This window comes from Antedon mediterranea, chromosome 6, assembly GCF_964355755.1.
Source record: "Antedon mediterranea chromosome 6, ecAntMedi1.1, whole genome shotgun sequence".
Taxonomy (NCBI): Eukaryota; Metazoa; Echinodermata; class Crinoidea; order Comatulida; family Antedonidae; genus Antedon; species Antedon mediterranea.
The window spans coordinates 5460658-5477611 of NC_092675.1; the positions used below are offsets into that span (position 1 = coordinate 5460658).

Sequence of the window (16954 nt, forward strand, 5' to 3'; positions counted from 1 at the left end):
CCAGACGCCGAAGATATTTAGAGAGGGCACCAGTGGACTATTTAGAAATTAGAAAGTCGTATCGGTATATAAATTGTAATATTTCTTATATTTCCGTTAATTCTGAAAAGGGAATTCAAGATTCCTCTCTTTCCAAAGAGTTGTCTATACTTCTTCCAATTCCAAAGATATTTATGTAGGCTGTGGTACTATATTGTTGTCAAATAGCGAAGTGGTTGTTTAATGTGACTCGTTAGTTTGTCGGATAAGACTTTGATAAAGTTACAGAAAGAATCAAATCAGGCAAATAGATTTGAAAAGAGAAAATAATTTTATGGTAGCGTTAAGTGGCCATTATCGTACTATGCATGGTGTTTAATGCTTAATGTATTTAACAACTTGATGGCGTATATGTGCTTATCGTGACAGTAACGCATCTTGGTTGATGTTGAAGTTTTCATCACTTTGTTTTGAGAAAAAGACACAAATGTTTTTAAAATCGGTCAGCAATCAATATTCATTTCAATAAAATGTTGTTGGTTAGCCCGAATTTTAATCTTAATAGTTGTCATTGGTAATCAGCAATGTTCTGAATCGGTTCTAGGTTTTAAAAAATATACACTATTCAAAAAGTATTATCTTATTTGTTTCAAAGAAATAGGCTTTCGTATCTATTTGTTGAAAGTGAATTATATCATTCTTTATGCTTGTATTGGTAGACCTACCGGTATAGATGATGCCAATTGTTATAAGCATGTAACATACTTTGTATACACATAACATAAAGAAATTTAGTTAGTAATTCATGTTTAATTTTTAAATCTGCCTATTTTTGATTATATTTTTAATAAAACAGTTACAATTTCGAGTTTGTTTTTACTGAAGAAACATTTCTTTGGTTATTTGAAATGACAGCAACACACCGTATATAGAAAGGAGGTCAGCTTAAAAGGTCACGTTGAATAATAAAATCTGCTTTTTTATGAACCAACTAGTCAAATCGTTTGAAATGAATCCGACATAACGAGATTTCCAATTGTAATGTAGATTTTACGTATCGAAATTAACAGAAATTGGGATATATGGACACATTGATTACATATTCATACATACAGTAAATTTGTTTATAATGGTTCCATTGATTAAAAACAGATAGGTTAACTCTATTAGGCCTAAATCAATAAGATAATAAAGATCGAGGTCCTTTACTTTTGGTGCGCCTTATTTTAGGGAACAAAATATTTTTGTTTTCTTCATGGTATACTGAACGTGAATAAGGATAAAACAATTGCGCAACTTGCAGACGAATTTAAGATGACTTATTGCAATTTTTTAAGTTAGGATTATAGGTATAGATAACAGAAAGTGGAATAGAACACCGACATGGGTAAGGTTAAAAGAAACATCAATTACGTTTTAAAAAGATAACAATATACTGTATAATACTATCTACTGCCGGAACGGTTGAATTTAAGTATCAAAGATATTGTATTGCATGCCATAGGAACATTGACCAAGAGGCATAGTAAGTCTAGTTTACACTAGCAAACTTTACCCAAATGTTGTGTTTGCAAGCTCTGTGTTTGGAGATGTTTGTGATTCTTCTAAACCAGTTACTGGAAACTCTATACCTGGTGATTCACATGAATATTAAAAGCAACCACATGAAAGTTTTATTTTGAACGCTGAGTTCACAAACCTAAACATGTTTGTTAGGAAGGTGCACGGCCTAACTTTTTTTTTCTCTTTTGTGGCGTTAACCACTATTTATTCATTTCATTTCATCAACAGATTAATACAATTATTTCTAATAATAATAATAATAACTATTCATTGTTATTCTTACTTTTGTTTGGTTTATATATATATATATATATATATATATATATATATATATATATATATATATATATATATATATATATATATATATATATATATATATATATATATATATATATATATATATATATATATATATATATTTTATTTTTTTTTATTTTATCAACGTTACTGTTCTTGGAATCAGAACATTATTATTTCTTTTCTGTTATCCACCTTTTTTCATAATTTTAAATAATTAAATTTAAAATTGTGAATACTTAACTAATAAATGTACTGTAGGAGATACATTTACTAACGTTGTATAGTTATTTTCGGTAGTATTTTTGACATATAATTCATTTATACCCTATATACAGATTATATACATTATTTTAAAATACGAATATAAAAAAAAACAAAAACAAAAATATTAAAAATGTTTTTCTTACTCCTGTGTCTAGTTTTATGTCTCATGGTTATATTTGTTTGCTTATCTTCTCATGCGTTACTTATGTTGCGTTACGTTTCTTTTTTGTTTTCAATATTAATTTATACAATTTTTTTTTAAATTGATATTTCATATAAGATAAAATGAAACTGCCTATTTGTATTATACAACATTATTATGTAATATATTTTAAATAATCAGATTCACATCAATATAAATTATAATAGGTGGTTAAGGTAAGATCTTTTGGTTTTTTTTCGCCATAAAAAGACGAGACAATGATCCGGTCCATTTGTTTACATTTTTCAAAGTATGTGTCTTGTAAACGCAGAAGCATCCAATAGAGAACATGTGGTCTACATATTTATTTCCTGTACCTAGTACAATGTTTCGATAATTTGCCTCGATCCCAAATTTGTGCATGGTGTAAACGTTAATATATTCCCATAAGGGTTTTACTTCATGGCATTCATAAAAGAAATGGGCATCATCCTCTACTACGTTGCATTGTAGGCAAGTATCTGTGTTGCTTATTTTCCATTTTAACAGCCTTCTTTTGGTAGGTGTTATACAATGCAATAGTTTGATGTTCAACTGTTTAAGTTTATTATCTTTAATATCTTTAATTTTTCTTTTCCATGTTAGAGACCAATCGTTCTCCATGTTAAAATATGTTTCCCATTTTGTTTTACTTTTGGATGGTTCTAGACTCATATTCAAACATCGAACGTGTGTTGTTTTTGAGTGCTTTTGGTTTTTATCCCTTAAAAAGATTTTCTCTTTCCATTCTTTTGGAATTGCGTTTAATACAATTTGCCATTCAGCAATCCAGTTTGATTTATACCTAAGCATATCAAGTAATTCATTTGCGTTAATGAACCTATTCTCAATTACAATATCCTTAATATTTCGCACACCTGACCAGAGTTGTTGATGCAATATATCATCATAACATAATTGACGTTAAGTCATACCACTATTAAGTTTGACTAAAATACATAGTATAGATTTATAGAAATCGGGTATGGCTTTAAAACTAGCATTTTTCTTATCAATATATGATATGTTTTCAATAATATCTTTTGGGCCTATTCTATTAAAATATGTGTTTGGCAGACATTTCCACTTTGAATACTCATTGTTATACAATCTTTTAAGCCAAGATATTTTTAAAGATTTAACCTGTGACCTGAAATCAGGCGCTTTAACACCACCACTTTCATATTCGTTTATAAGAACTACTCTTTTAACCTTTTCTCTTTTTCCATCCCACAAAAAGGCCTGCACGGCCTAACTTTTGCAAACTTTTCTGTAATTTTCCATAGTTTATTATTGTGCCCTAACAAACTTTGTTGCAGACTTGACGTACACTGTGATGCTTCTATCCTTTAACTGAATATAATGTCACTTGGGCTAAATGTACGCTGGTTTAGTCATGCATGAAGTTTCGGCGTTTAACTTGTCAGAAGAGGGACAACTTTAACTTAATATCCAAGAAGAAAACAAACCATAGTGATGTACAAAGCATGGTTACCTTTCTACTACTCCAGACACAAACAAAATAAAAAATGAACAAAATAGTTTTAGTTGATGAGGTACGTCATACTTTATATTTTGTGTTATATATAACACGGTAAACAAGACGATTCATCAAACTATCACAAATATTAAATGCGTTCAGATACATTGCAATTAATTAAGATTTATAATTAGTCACTTTACTCAAATATCTTGCTTACTGAGAGCAGATGACATGCTCTGATATATTTAGACGGATTGAACAGATGTGACGTCTACGAGGATTATGCTGGCCTAGATGTGCTTCAAACCGTTTGAAAACATGGCGGATCCTGAACATTGAAAAGGAGAATACAGCTCTAACAGTATCAATAACACATGACAAATATAAAGCAATCGAAATACGTTACGCTCTTTGTTGTGCAAAACATAATGTTATAGCGAAATATGCAAGAAAACTATGAAACCTTATTTATCAGTGCTGTAAAACAAACATGATTATTGTCATAAGAACCGAAGACAAGAGCAAATGAATGGGACACCTGGGAGAGCGCATGATAAATGCAAAAAACAAACACACAGAGAATGAAGCATACATGACAGAAATACAATTATTCAGATTCAAATTCCTGCGACTTGAACTCCCGCTAACTACATCTGGTGTTTTACAGTAGGCCTACAATTCCCAAATGAAATGGATTTGATGGAATGGTAGTAGATCTAATACTATTCCGGTCTCAGAGAACTCATGCTGTTATGATTACATATTTTAACATTTACCAAATACTTTAACATCGACAAAAGCATAAAGTTCACATTAATTGACCCTATGTACATGTACACTTCAGATGACTGACTAACCAATGTGTCGCACTTTATAAATATCCTGTGTATTTGTTAAGTATAATTGGACAAAATTAGAACTTTGCCTGGCAATCCGACAAGTGTGTTTATTCTTCTGGAGAGCGAGGTCTTATGTCGGATATCTGAACTCATTTGGAGAAAGATAGTTCAACTAATGAATTAAACATGAAACGCAATCACGAACAATATTTCGACTGAGATTAAAACAAACACTATAGCCTAGTCTTAGAGAAACATTCTAAATTAACGCACATGGTTAAATTCAACTACTTCAAGTTGTTGTCAAGCAATTACATCCGAATTCGTAAGTAAATGAAAAGCAAATGAGGAACTATGATTAATCTAACCTGGTAGCACGATGTACAGCAACTTACCTAGTTAGGTACCTAACCTGGTAGTAGCAACTTACCTAGTAAGACATGCATGCTTGAACTTACTTATACATAATAAACCACTTTCTAACAGTTTGGCAGTAACTAAATATATTAATTTGCAAACTAAATTACCATACTAAAAAGAAAAAGCAACGCTTCATAGATTAGAACCATTATTCAGTCACCACAATACTATAAGAATAACTGAAAAATAACCCAACATCCAATGTTTGTTTCCTGAAGTTGATATTCGATGGGACCATATAGAAAATGGTATTCGATATTATATGCCTATGTTATTTACGGAATGCTTGCTTGGTAGAGGATATTTTTCAGAAACTCTCTTATATCTATCTCTATATCTATTTTTTTTTCTGATTATCTTCAATGGCATTTTTTTTAAACTGAATTGTGGTACGTTCTACCAGAGTCCAAGGAAGCCTGATCACTAGACTAGATTGAGAAGTGTACTAAAGAAAATATATCTATTTTTAAAATACATAAAAGCTTGCCTTGCTAGTTTTTTTTTCCAATTTTGTTTTCAGATGTGATCGATTTACATTCGACATAGAACATTCTGAAGCAGGTGTTTGTAAAATAAACTACGCTATATTTGTATCTACTTGTTATTGATAAGTATTATTATATAACATGGTAGATTACAAGTTTCCATCATTTTAAAAGGTCCTGTTTCTTTAAGAAAATTTGTAATTTCCTTTTTTGTCCAGACAAAACAATTTAATCTTGTCTCACATGACACGCAAGAACCGGATAGTTGTTATATAAAACTGTAAATGCAACTTCACCCCCAACCTGTGTAATAAAAAATACACTATGAACTGTTAGATTAAGATTTTTTTTCTCTCTTTTGCTATGGATATAATATGTCACCATGATATTCCGAAATAAAAAGATGAATGAATGAATATGTTTGCTTCTAATGGCGCCCCGTGTTACAGAAGAGCTTTTTAACAATACTCAAAATTACACTGATCTTTTAAACTCGCTTTCTAATCGCAGTTTCCTGCGTCTTCTTTCCAACATTCTAATTGGTTAACGTAGCCATCATACTTTTGTTTACAAGGAAGACTGAACGTTTACCCTTGCGGATTCATTAGCGTAATACCAATAAATGTCTCAAGTAGACTTTGAATTGATTGAAATTAATACGTTAAACTTGAACTTACGGTGTATCTACATGTTTAATTTTATATGCGACGATTAATATAAGCAAGTTAATAATAATAATAATACTAATAATAATCAACAATAACATATTTATTCTCTATTAAAATTATATCATATAACATAAATCATTTTCTGACCAAATTAGGCATGTTTATTTTCAGAAGCTTTGTTTTGCTAGAACGCTACGCTGATTGACTATATTGCTACCGTATTTCGTTTTGATAAGTAGACTTTGAATTGATTGAAATTAATACGTTAAACTTGAACTTACTGTGTATCTACATGTTTAATTGTATATGCGACGATTAATATAAGCAAGTTAATAATAATAATAATACTAATAATAATCAACAATAACATATTTATTCTCTATTAAAATTATATCATATAACATAAATCATTTTCTGACCAAATTAGGCATGTTTATTTTCAGAAGCTTTGTTTTGCTAGAACGCTACACTGATTGACTATATTGCTACCGTATTTCGTTTTGATAAGTCCGGCTGCATTAGCAGAAAATCCTGCTTCGGGCTAATAGTTTGAACTTATGGGTTTTCGGAAGTCATCGGTAATGTACAGCCAATGTATCTTCGTTGCTGACATTAAAATAATTACTTGGGTTGAGATTACAGAGTAAAGTTAGCCCAGTGGAAATTGGATTTTGTCAATAAATCTCCTGTATAGTTTTATCAACAGACCCAACGTAATGATGTTAAGGCAGGGATTTATTAACAACTCATATTACCTATTCTGTTTAAGTGTGGACAAATGTTGTTAGCAATAAAGTTATACTAGCCTACACAACATACAGTAGTGCCTAAATTATCGAACATGATTTCGTTACCTCCAGTGTATCAATTTATTTATTAATCCAAAGGCAAATTACTGAAAAAATGACAATGCTTTAGGTTTCAGTGGCTGGATCTCAAAATAAAATAAGCAAAAAGCTAAATAAAAACGATAAAGTAAAACAGCCAGAAAAGTTAGCAGAGCTTTCGGACAACACTAGCCCTTCATCAGTGAAATTGTTTTATTTGATTATAGAGTTGCATTGCTTTTAAAATCTGTACTAAATAATACTATGAAGATGTAGACGTCAATCGGTTACCTTTACACAAAAGCTGTGTCGAGTAGAAATGATTGATTTACAAAGTCGTGTTCCAGATTCAGTAATTGTTTATTCGTTCCTGCATATTGATGTGGGGGCATTGTTCTTTAAAGAAGTATATTGACGGTGATAAATCCACAAAGGCAAGTGGGAAATGCCACAGGTCCCGCTCTATATGCCTACAGAAAAACCTGATAATTCATTCTTCTAAAATACATAGATTATCCACATAATGAATGAGGTAAATTTGTAGAAATGTTTATGTCATCGAGCAATAAAAAAACAGGAAATCTCTTTTTTTTTATAAAAAGGAACAATTATCAATCTTTCTCCTGAACTTTAATTTATAAATACATTTATATAAGTTCGATACAGAGGCGCACAAGGTGAAAAGGATCAGCATTCATTTTTCAATAATACTGTAAGTATTAAGTATTAGTGAGCTTTCGATTTGCTATGAAGTTGTGCGCATGCGGAGACTTAAGATACTCGATCACTGGACTCTGTGTTAATGGACTTGATGTCCAGGAGACGAAAAATGACAATATACCTAAGCCGTTATATAATTTTAATTTTTTGTAAAAATGTTTGTATGTATATACCTAAATCAATAATACCTTTTTATTGTTAATCAATTAGATTGAATTAGTTTTCTTTATATTCTTACGCATACACATTAATTTGTTATCACACTATTATATTGAATGCCTTGGACAGAAATGGCATCTAATGAATTTAACTTACTAGGCCTACATATTCATTTACAGTGCATTTCTTCTTTTCCCCCTCAATTGTTTCAATTATAAATGAAGAACAAATCATCGTGGTTTATTATGAACATCTATCATTCTGAGGTATATAAAATGTCAATGTATTTATGGTCAGATTAGGATTCTGTCTGAAAGCCAATTTAATGACTACAAACATACTATTTTTTTTCTCTCGACATCACACGCAAGTTACGTTGCTGAATTACGGACAAGACTATGGTTTGTAGAATAGAATAGGTAGTGTGTCAAACGGCGCCCCATACAAAAATCCAGCTAATGTACAACTACCGTGGCTTCCTCTTGTTCCTGTCGTGTTATAAGTGTGCTACAATACAGCTATTAGATTTATTTAACTTATTTTATAAGAGATCTATAAAGGTGCTTTACATAAACAATTATTTCAAACTCGATGTACACATGGAATTCAAGAAGCCTACCACTCATTTACAAATTAATAATAGGAAAATCAGTCATTTACTTTACATTGCAAATGTCTTTCAAATGACGAATTTCCTCTTCCAAGATTCCTATCTTTGTTTAAAACAACGTTCTTATAAGATGTTTAATTTATTCCTATATATTACATACAACATTTAGAACTATAGGTTTAAATGTTAACAATTATCATACTATCCAGTAAAAACATACACATATTCTTTACCGTATTGTGTCCTTTTATTTGTCAAGTAAAACATGGCGAAAGAAAATTGTTTCTATATACAAAGCAGGGATTAAAAATGGGGTGGGATTTGAACTTACGCCATCGAAATGACTGGTGACTTAGTCCAGCATATGGACTATAAACTAACATAATGACATCCGTGGATAAATGATATTGCATTGAATTGATTTGTTAACAATACAAATTATTTTGGGAATGAAAATACAGTATCCATACGTTTATAATTTTTTGCAGGAGATAGAGAGAGGTAATAATAATACACCATTATAGCAAGTTGGTATTGGTTCAATACTTTCTAATTTGTGCTATTATCCAAACATCCCTACTCAACATATTGACAGTTATTTTAGCCTCCGGTGCCTATTTTAGGAGAGTGTTCACATTGTAGTAATTCATGGTGGGCACGTCCTTAATGGCATTACGAGCGCGTTTAAACGATAATAATCGTAATGGCGCGCATCACTTTATTGTCTTTTTTCACAATAATCCACGCCAACGCGAAATTAACTATTGTGGATAAAACCAGAGCAACATTCATCATCAGAACTCATTATATGTGATACCACATGAAACCATTTATTTATTTTATATCCTTATTTGTTTATTTACTTGTACGTTATACGCTTTTCTTTCTGCATTTAATTTGAACATTATATTGACTGAATTCTGAGTAGCAATTTTATTTAGATAATGCATCAAGTAACCACTTCGGTTGAGAGTGTCTCAGAGTTGCTGGCATATATAAAGATCAGATCTCAATTAAGAGATCGTTTTTGCCATTCCAATAAGTCGGCGTATTTGTCGGTTCATTATGAGGAATAAAGATGCACTGTAGTAATAACAAATACGTTGTACCACTAAGATAACGTGTAATGTGTGTTGAAGGTGTAATTCAATGATAATATGGTAACATGGTTAGTAAGTACGGTATTACAAATGTAAATAATCGATCCTGATCACGATGTTGTTGATGATCTTGATCACGATGATGATGATTATGATCAGGATGATGTTGATGATCCTGACCACAAGATGTCGATGATTATGATCAGGATGATGTTGATGAATACTATAATCACAATGATGATTATGATCACAATTATATTGATGAACCTCATCACGATGATTATGTTTATAATGATTATAATCAGGAGGATGTTGATGATCCTGATCACGATGGTGTTAATGATCTTAATCATGATGGCGTTAAAGATGTTGATGTAGACGTTGATGAGGATGCTGCCAATGAAATTTCAGACAATTATGATGATGACGGTTGTTGCTATTATGCTGATGAAGATTGAGAGATGATCATGATAATGAATGTGCGGAAGACGCTTATGATGATTAAATTAACATTTATACTATAAAGATTAATACGTTTATTTCCATAACTTGTGGATATTGATGACGATGGACAGTGGAATTGGCGGTAAATATAACGATGTCAACGATAGTAAGGATAACAACAATAATAATGAAAATAAATAATACTTTGTCAAAAAGAATGCTAAATACATCACAATATTAGTAACTATTAATACTATCGGTAATGTCGATTAAAAAACTATATCAACGTATTTGTCTGGCCATGCTCGCTATCTTCAAATTACCGATTTCTATTTCTTCAATATAAATTATGGAATTAAAGTTTACTGTCCAAACAACGTTATGTATAAACATTGTTAATATGTGTCTCCATAATGGCTATCTGGAGATTTTCAGTTACACCTGAGGCCAAGAAAGTAAATGTCAATCAGATCATAGCATTCAAGATACACTGTCACTTAAATGCTGCTATCAGTATCACTAAAACAAATTTGAACTAAAACAAGTTATCAACAACAAAACAGAAGAAAATGCAGTTAATGTTAATTTGTCAGATGTTAATTACGTCAGAATAAGACAAAACATTTGACCAATTAACTTAGCTCTCTGACTCTATACTATACTATATACTCTCTGACTCTATACTCCATGGAGTAGTACAATTATCTTCTGTCAATTAGTGTTTTGTTGTGTTGCTTTTTTATTGACAGTTACTACCATGTCTGTTTAAAACATGTTCATTTATTGTGTCCACTACGTTAATGCATCTCAACAACGTCACCGTCAACGAAAATGCTTGTCTTGTCATTTATTGAACATTATGGAGTGCCAAGCTAATACTATACGTTTGGAAAGCAAATTAATATATTCTTCGTTCTGATAAGCGAAATGTAGATTTATGAACTTACCTTGTTGCCTTTTCTTTGAATATCTTCTAATGTTGACACATACGCAAATAACCATCAATAAAATCTATTAATAGCACTTCTCCCTTCCCGTAAAAAACAAGATATCCTCAGAAAAAAATTATTTTGAATTATTTATCATCAAGATCTGTTATCAAAAATTCGTGACAATACACCTTTATATATCTAAGGCACGATAGGAAGGTACGGTACAGGTATACGTATATCTGTGTTGAGTACCATTCTGTTGCGGTCTTATATACCATAACCTATTAGCCTATGATGGACTATTCCATTATGCTTGATGTTTCTCTCGAGTGACGTCGCGTCGTACGCGCATCATCGGTGTCCTTGTATGGCTCTCTCTGTACGAACATTTAGTCGTAAAAATATTAAATCGATTGTTATATTTTACTATAAGCGATAAATTCACAACTAAAAAAAGGATACTTTAATTAAAATGACTTTATTGAATTTTATTGGTGTGAATTGGTCATAGGTTGTTTGAAATAATGATTTGCATACATAACAAGGCCATATAGATGGCTGCAGTCGCATACTCAAACTTGAGTTAGTGTTTACCGACCGACCGACATAGTGAGCTGTAGAGTCGCGTTGCACGCGACTAAAAATGAACAAAAAGAAACAAAATAGAACAAACATCACAAAAAGAATATTCGGGATGAAGTGAGCTGTAGAGTCGACTTAGTCGACTAAAAATAGATGATTCTATGAATTCTTTATTTTACGTGACTGAATTAATGTTGACTTCCGATGACAGAAGCGGTCTGTTTTCTCAATTCTGTATGTTTCATTCTTTAGGCCTATATTTCCGGACTTACTTTTTAAACGTATAGTACTGTATCGATAAATTGATATAACATTTAACATTTTGTTTTCAAGGATTGGAAGATTTACATGGTAGAAAAATTATCCCTTCGTAAAAGATGACATTTTAATCATTGGTTGTATGTAAACAACGTGTCTATGCCTACAAATGAGAAATATTTCATCTAACACAATTAATGTCAAACATTTAATTTATATGAGGCAGGACATTTGATCTATGTTACGCTTGCGCACACAGTTCTGTTCCACCGCCGTGCCTGCAATGCCCAGAGTATTGAAAGTCGCTACCCAATCGGTTTTGAACATACTATGAAAGTCGTGGTCTTATGGTAGAATGGAATATTAAGAAGAATATTTGGTTTGGCGGCATAATTCTCATTTAGTCATCTTCACCGTTTATTAATTAATTTACAGTAGATCTATAGGCCTATTTATATATTCAGTTCCGGTGTTAATTTTAATCATTAACTATACAGAATGATAATTAAAGCCATGCCTTAAATATCTTCATAATATATATTGATATCAGTATACAAAGCATGTCAGGGTTTCTTTTTTATTTGCAAAGGAAACAGTTCAAGTATATAGAAATTGTGTATTATCTACATCAACTATAAATCGGAAGTTATTCAGTTTATTTTTGTACAAATTTTTTTAACATCAGTGATAATAAAAGTGAAGAATGAGCTGAGTAACATTTCCCAGCAGAGGGCAAATGACACTTTTGGTAATCAATCAAATACACTAATATGGAGAGTAGCATTAATATACACAGTTCTAATAATAACAGATTTATTGCACTGATAATATGGATAAAATACTACAAATTGAATGGTTTGTAGAAACTATCATGCGTATTGGTTACACTATCACAATGTTTCATAGTATAGCAAAAATGGCGCAAAAACACGATATTGGCCACCTTTCGCCTCTGATGTTTTCTTATGTTTAAATTGTACATACTGTACTATCACTTGGACTAGTAAATTTTCCATGAAAAAGTATAGCAAGCTAATGCCGAAAAAACACGATATTTCTCTGGAGTCTCTGATTCTTTATTTTTTATAATTATTATATTTCTGTTCATGCTGTATGGTACATCATGTTTAATAACCTTTTTTCAGACAATCCAGACATTTCATCATGAACATTAGTATAAACTATCATTTCTTTTACTGACGTTTTACTGTTTTCTTGTAATTTATCAACTTAAATTACGTTTACTGACGTTACTATCTTCCACACAACACTATGCGCTGTGGTCATTTTATTTGAGATAATCCAACACTATAGTATAGCTTTACATAAAAACATAAAGCGTTAGCAAAAGCAACACATGCGACCCAAAGTCGTAACCTGACCTAAATTTTACATTCTATTAAAGAGAGCAACTGCTGGGGATTAATGATACTGTACGTAGAAAGGATCCTATCATATCTCGAATTAGCATTAATCAAACAGGGATGGACACCAAAGACAATATAGGTGTAATTCAATACGTGGATACGATATTTTGGCTTTAAGATAATATGGTAATTTAGGTTTTATGTGTTTCGTAATTACTCGTTTTCAGAAAATCGTGTTAGATTGGCTATTTAAAGTAGTTGGACCTTCTATTTTACATTAAGCCTACGTCTAATTATTTGGATAACAGATAGACACTAGTAACTATATTGATTACCGTATCGATGACCAATCAATGAATCAATCAATGAATCAATCAATATTAATAACCCTGGTATTATTATGAGTGTTGCGTCGTAGATGACAACGAAGATTAGGGTGACAATTAGTAGGACAAAGATTAGCAGAATAGTAAAAAGAAGGTGATAATCAGGATGATTATGATAATAATGTCCAGATAATGATGACAGCGGTAATGGTGGTGATGATTAATACAATGGTAATTTTAAAATTTCGAATATTGTTGGAAATATAAAGTAAAACATTTCAAATAAATTGCTGGGTGCTGGTAATGTATATATACTTCAACACATGGCCACATGTATATTATTTTAAGGTCTATATATTAATAGGCCTATATAAAATGGAAATCTATAGATGGTTGTATGTTAATTACATTGGAATTAGATCATCATTGAATGTAAATAACCTAGTATTACTATCAGTAATTATATCATTACTAAGTGTGTCGTGAGATTCAAAACCAATCAACGACGTACAATCATATTGTGATTGCTATAGTTAAATATACATTGTATGCAGGTTGTTGTCTGCGACGGGTTGTGATAAATTACCCCTGTATAGGGTTTGGTTATTCATAGTTACCGTACTATTCAAGTGTTTCAACCTCTGTCTATTCGCTAAAAATATATACATACTTTTGCAGCCGTGTACCTTTAAATGATGATTATTCACCAAAAATACAATAGTTTTAGATATTGCGAAATTATTATTTTCAATTTTAAAAATATAGAAATTACATAGAAAAAGTGTTGTAGTCCACTCCCTTATAATTTCAACCGTACACTAGGCTTTTATAGCTGTTTAAGTGATGGTATATTTGAGGAGTTTATTTTGTTTTTGTTTTTTTATTCCTTAAAAATCACAATTAAAGATAGAATTGCAGTAAAGCGTCACAAAATGTCCCAGATCTCATTTCAACATTCATTAGGCATAATCTCATGGGTGTACAATAATGTGTAATGGTCTGTATGGAATGAATCGCTGTATATGAGGAATGTATGTGTCTGGGTGATGAGGCGAAGGGGGAATTTAGTCTTGTTGTGCGTTTCCAGTTATTGTTTCCTACGTTACTACTAGCAAGAAGAATGAAATGCAAAGACTCATTCCAGCTGTCAGTTATCATTGGTCAATACTTGCATAATAACTAATGATTGGAAACACTGACCATTCATCATATTTGCCAAATGCTTGCTCAAAAGCAAACATTTATTTAAGCCGTGTTCCGAACACTTTCATTGTAATTACATCGTTGTCGGCAATCTCTTTACAAAGGGACATTCGTTAAAACATGGAAATAATTAATAATATCTACAGACAGGTATAAAGTAACATTACCAGTTCATTATTGTCAACAAAATGATTGATATACCGACAGATGTATTAGCCGAGTATTCTCATTCATTCACCATTAACAAAAACCATAACCGAAACAAATTATGAGAACAAAATGACAATCCGCTGTAACCATGACGTACGGTACCGTAGTATTCCAATTGTCGAAAAAGAACACACCCCATTAATCTATAGAATGATAATTTACATTGCCAAAAGATTGTTTTATTTTGATCCACAATCAACAGTTAATCTTCATTCAATAAATGAAAATGTGAATTTATCATAATTGTAATTTATCGATATTAGTTATTATTAAGTTAATCATTTTATATATTCGTGTCAGATGATTTTAGATCTGGAAAATAAAATGGCTAATAATTACTCATTTACAATTCAGCTGAGTAATTTATTTTATATCTTTTAGGCTCTGTCCCCACCCCCAATTTAAAAAATCCTGGATCCTCCACTGGAAACTGTTTTAATACACAAGATAAATACAATATTCAACCTTTAACACCACATAGCAAAATACACTGTCGTTTTAATTCTTATTTGAGTTCAGCATTTTCCTTCCAACAAGTCAATACAATAGCATGTTGTGCTTGTTAACAAGAGAAACTTGATTTAGAAAAAATCTAAATTAATTAAAAATATTCATAAGGTTGCAGAATTTTGTCGTCATTGATTAATTCTTTTAATCCGATATTGTAAATATTGTATAAGTATCAAATGTTAAATTAATTGTATATGATAATTCCATGATATGTGGAGATAAAGTACAGAGAATCGTGAGGTCAGTCACAAACGCGTACAAAATGTAGTTGCAACTCTTTGCCTGCATTTCTTTCCCATTCCCTTCCACTTAGGCGTACACTGGATAACACTTTCTAGGACTAAGCTTAGTGGAATAAATAACCTAATTACAGAAAAATATACATATTCCAAAACGGATGTATTTGTAATGATATTAATGCTGAACGGGAGATTTGCAGAAAAAGGTGGTAAGAAAATGGAAATGTTGTTATTGTATCCAACTCGAAAGTTACGTGTCGTCCTTGGCATTGTAATGGGTGTTTAAGTAATTCCATAGTTTCACAAATGGGGGTTATGAACCAGTTATTGGTATGCATTTGCGCTTGAGTCCATTTCTTCGCATTATCTGTGCATCAAAGCTTCCTATTAATTACCAAAAGCAAATAAAACAGGTATTATTGTGTTCATTAAATTCTCATTATTCGCTTCGCCTTTAGATTATTTCCGTTTTTAATTCGAGAGTAAACGATGCTCTATTCTGTATAAATCTCCTTGTATTTCTCGGAGTTTTATTATTAGAATCAACAAAACAATGTATTTACAGCGACTCTATAGTTTCCGTGATACACATGCTTCTTTAATAGAATGTATATTTTTAGTTTTAACAAAAATGCGTTTATAAACTTGCAATGTATTTACGGTACCTTTGGGATCTAGGCCTGCTGACAGCATGCGGAAGGCGGAACTCAGAACAAAGAGAGAGGGATCTCTGGAAAAAAGTTCTGTAATCTGTAATGTTTTATTAGCGATTCCATTGTATGGAGTATAGCTGTAAAACATGTAACCATCATGCTTATGCATGGCAATGACAATTTGTAGGCCCTATCATTGCCATTGTCTGTTGCGTAAAGCACCAATGTAGTCGATTTAAATAATATTTATTCTTTACATATCCGAATTTATCCTTATGAACCACGGTACGCTCTTTTCTGCTCCTATATTCCTACTTTCTTCATTTCTTGCCGAAATTGCCCACATGATAAACAGATCAATTAGGGCCTAACTAGTCAATATCGATAAACCTAAATTAAGAGAAGAATAAACTTGTGTATCTATGATAAGGGAGTCGTTCAGAAAGTGGTTTAGAAAACTAAGTCTTAGTCAAGGCTTCAATCTCGTAAATGACTATAGAAACTTAGAGAAAAGATTTCGTTATCTTGCGATTTCTCAAAATGTATGGAGAACCAATTAGAATGGTAACGATATGTTTGGGACTCATTTGGAAATACGTTGGGAAAGCGTACACTCTCATCACGAGATA

At 31.4% G+C, this 16954-nt stretch overlaps 1 protein-coding gene across 1 annotated transcript in view; it reads right to left on the reverse strand.

Annotated features, from left to right (window-relative positions):
* Window positions 1-11168, reverse strand: part of LOC140051257 (tachykinin-like peptides receptor 99D) — a 31095-nt gene extending 19927 nt beyond the window's left edge. Inside the window, exon 1 of the mRNA XM_072096404.1 lies at window positions 10993-11168. The gene's annotated coding sequence lies outside the window, so the exon portion shown is untranslated. The remainder of the gene's footprint in view (window positions 1-10992) is intronic.
* Between the last annotated feature and the right edge of the window lie 5786 nt (window positions 11169-16954).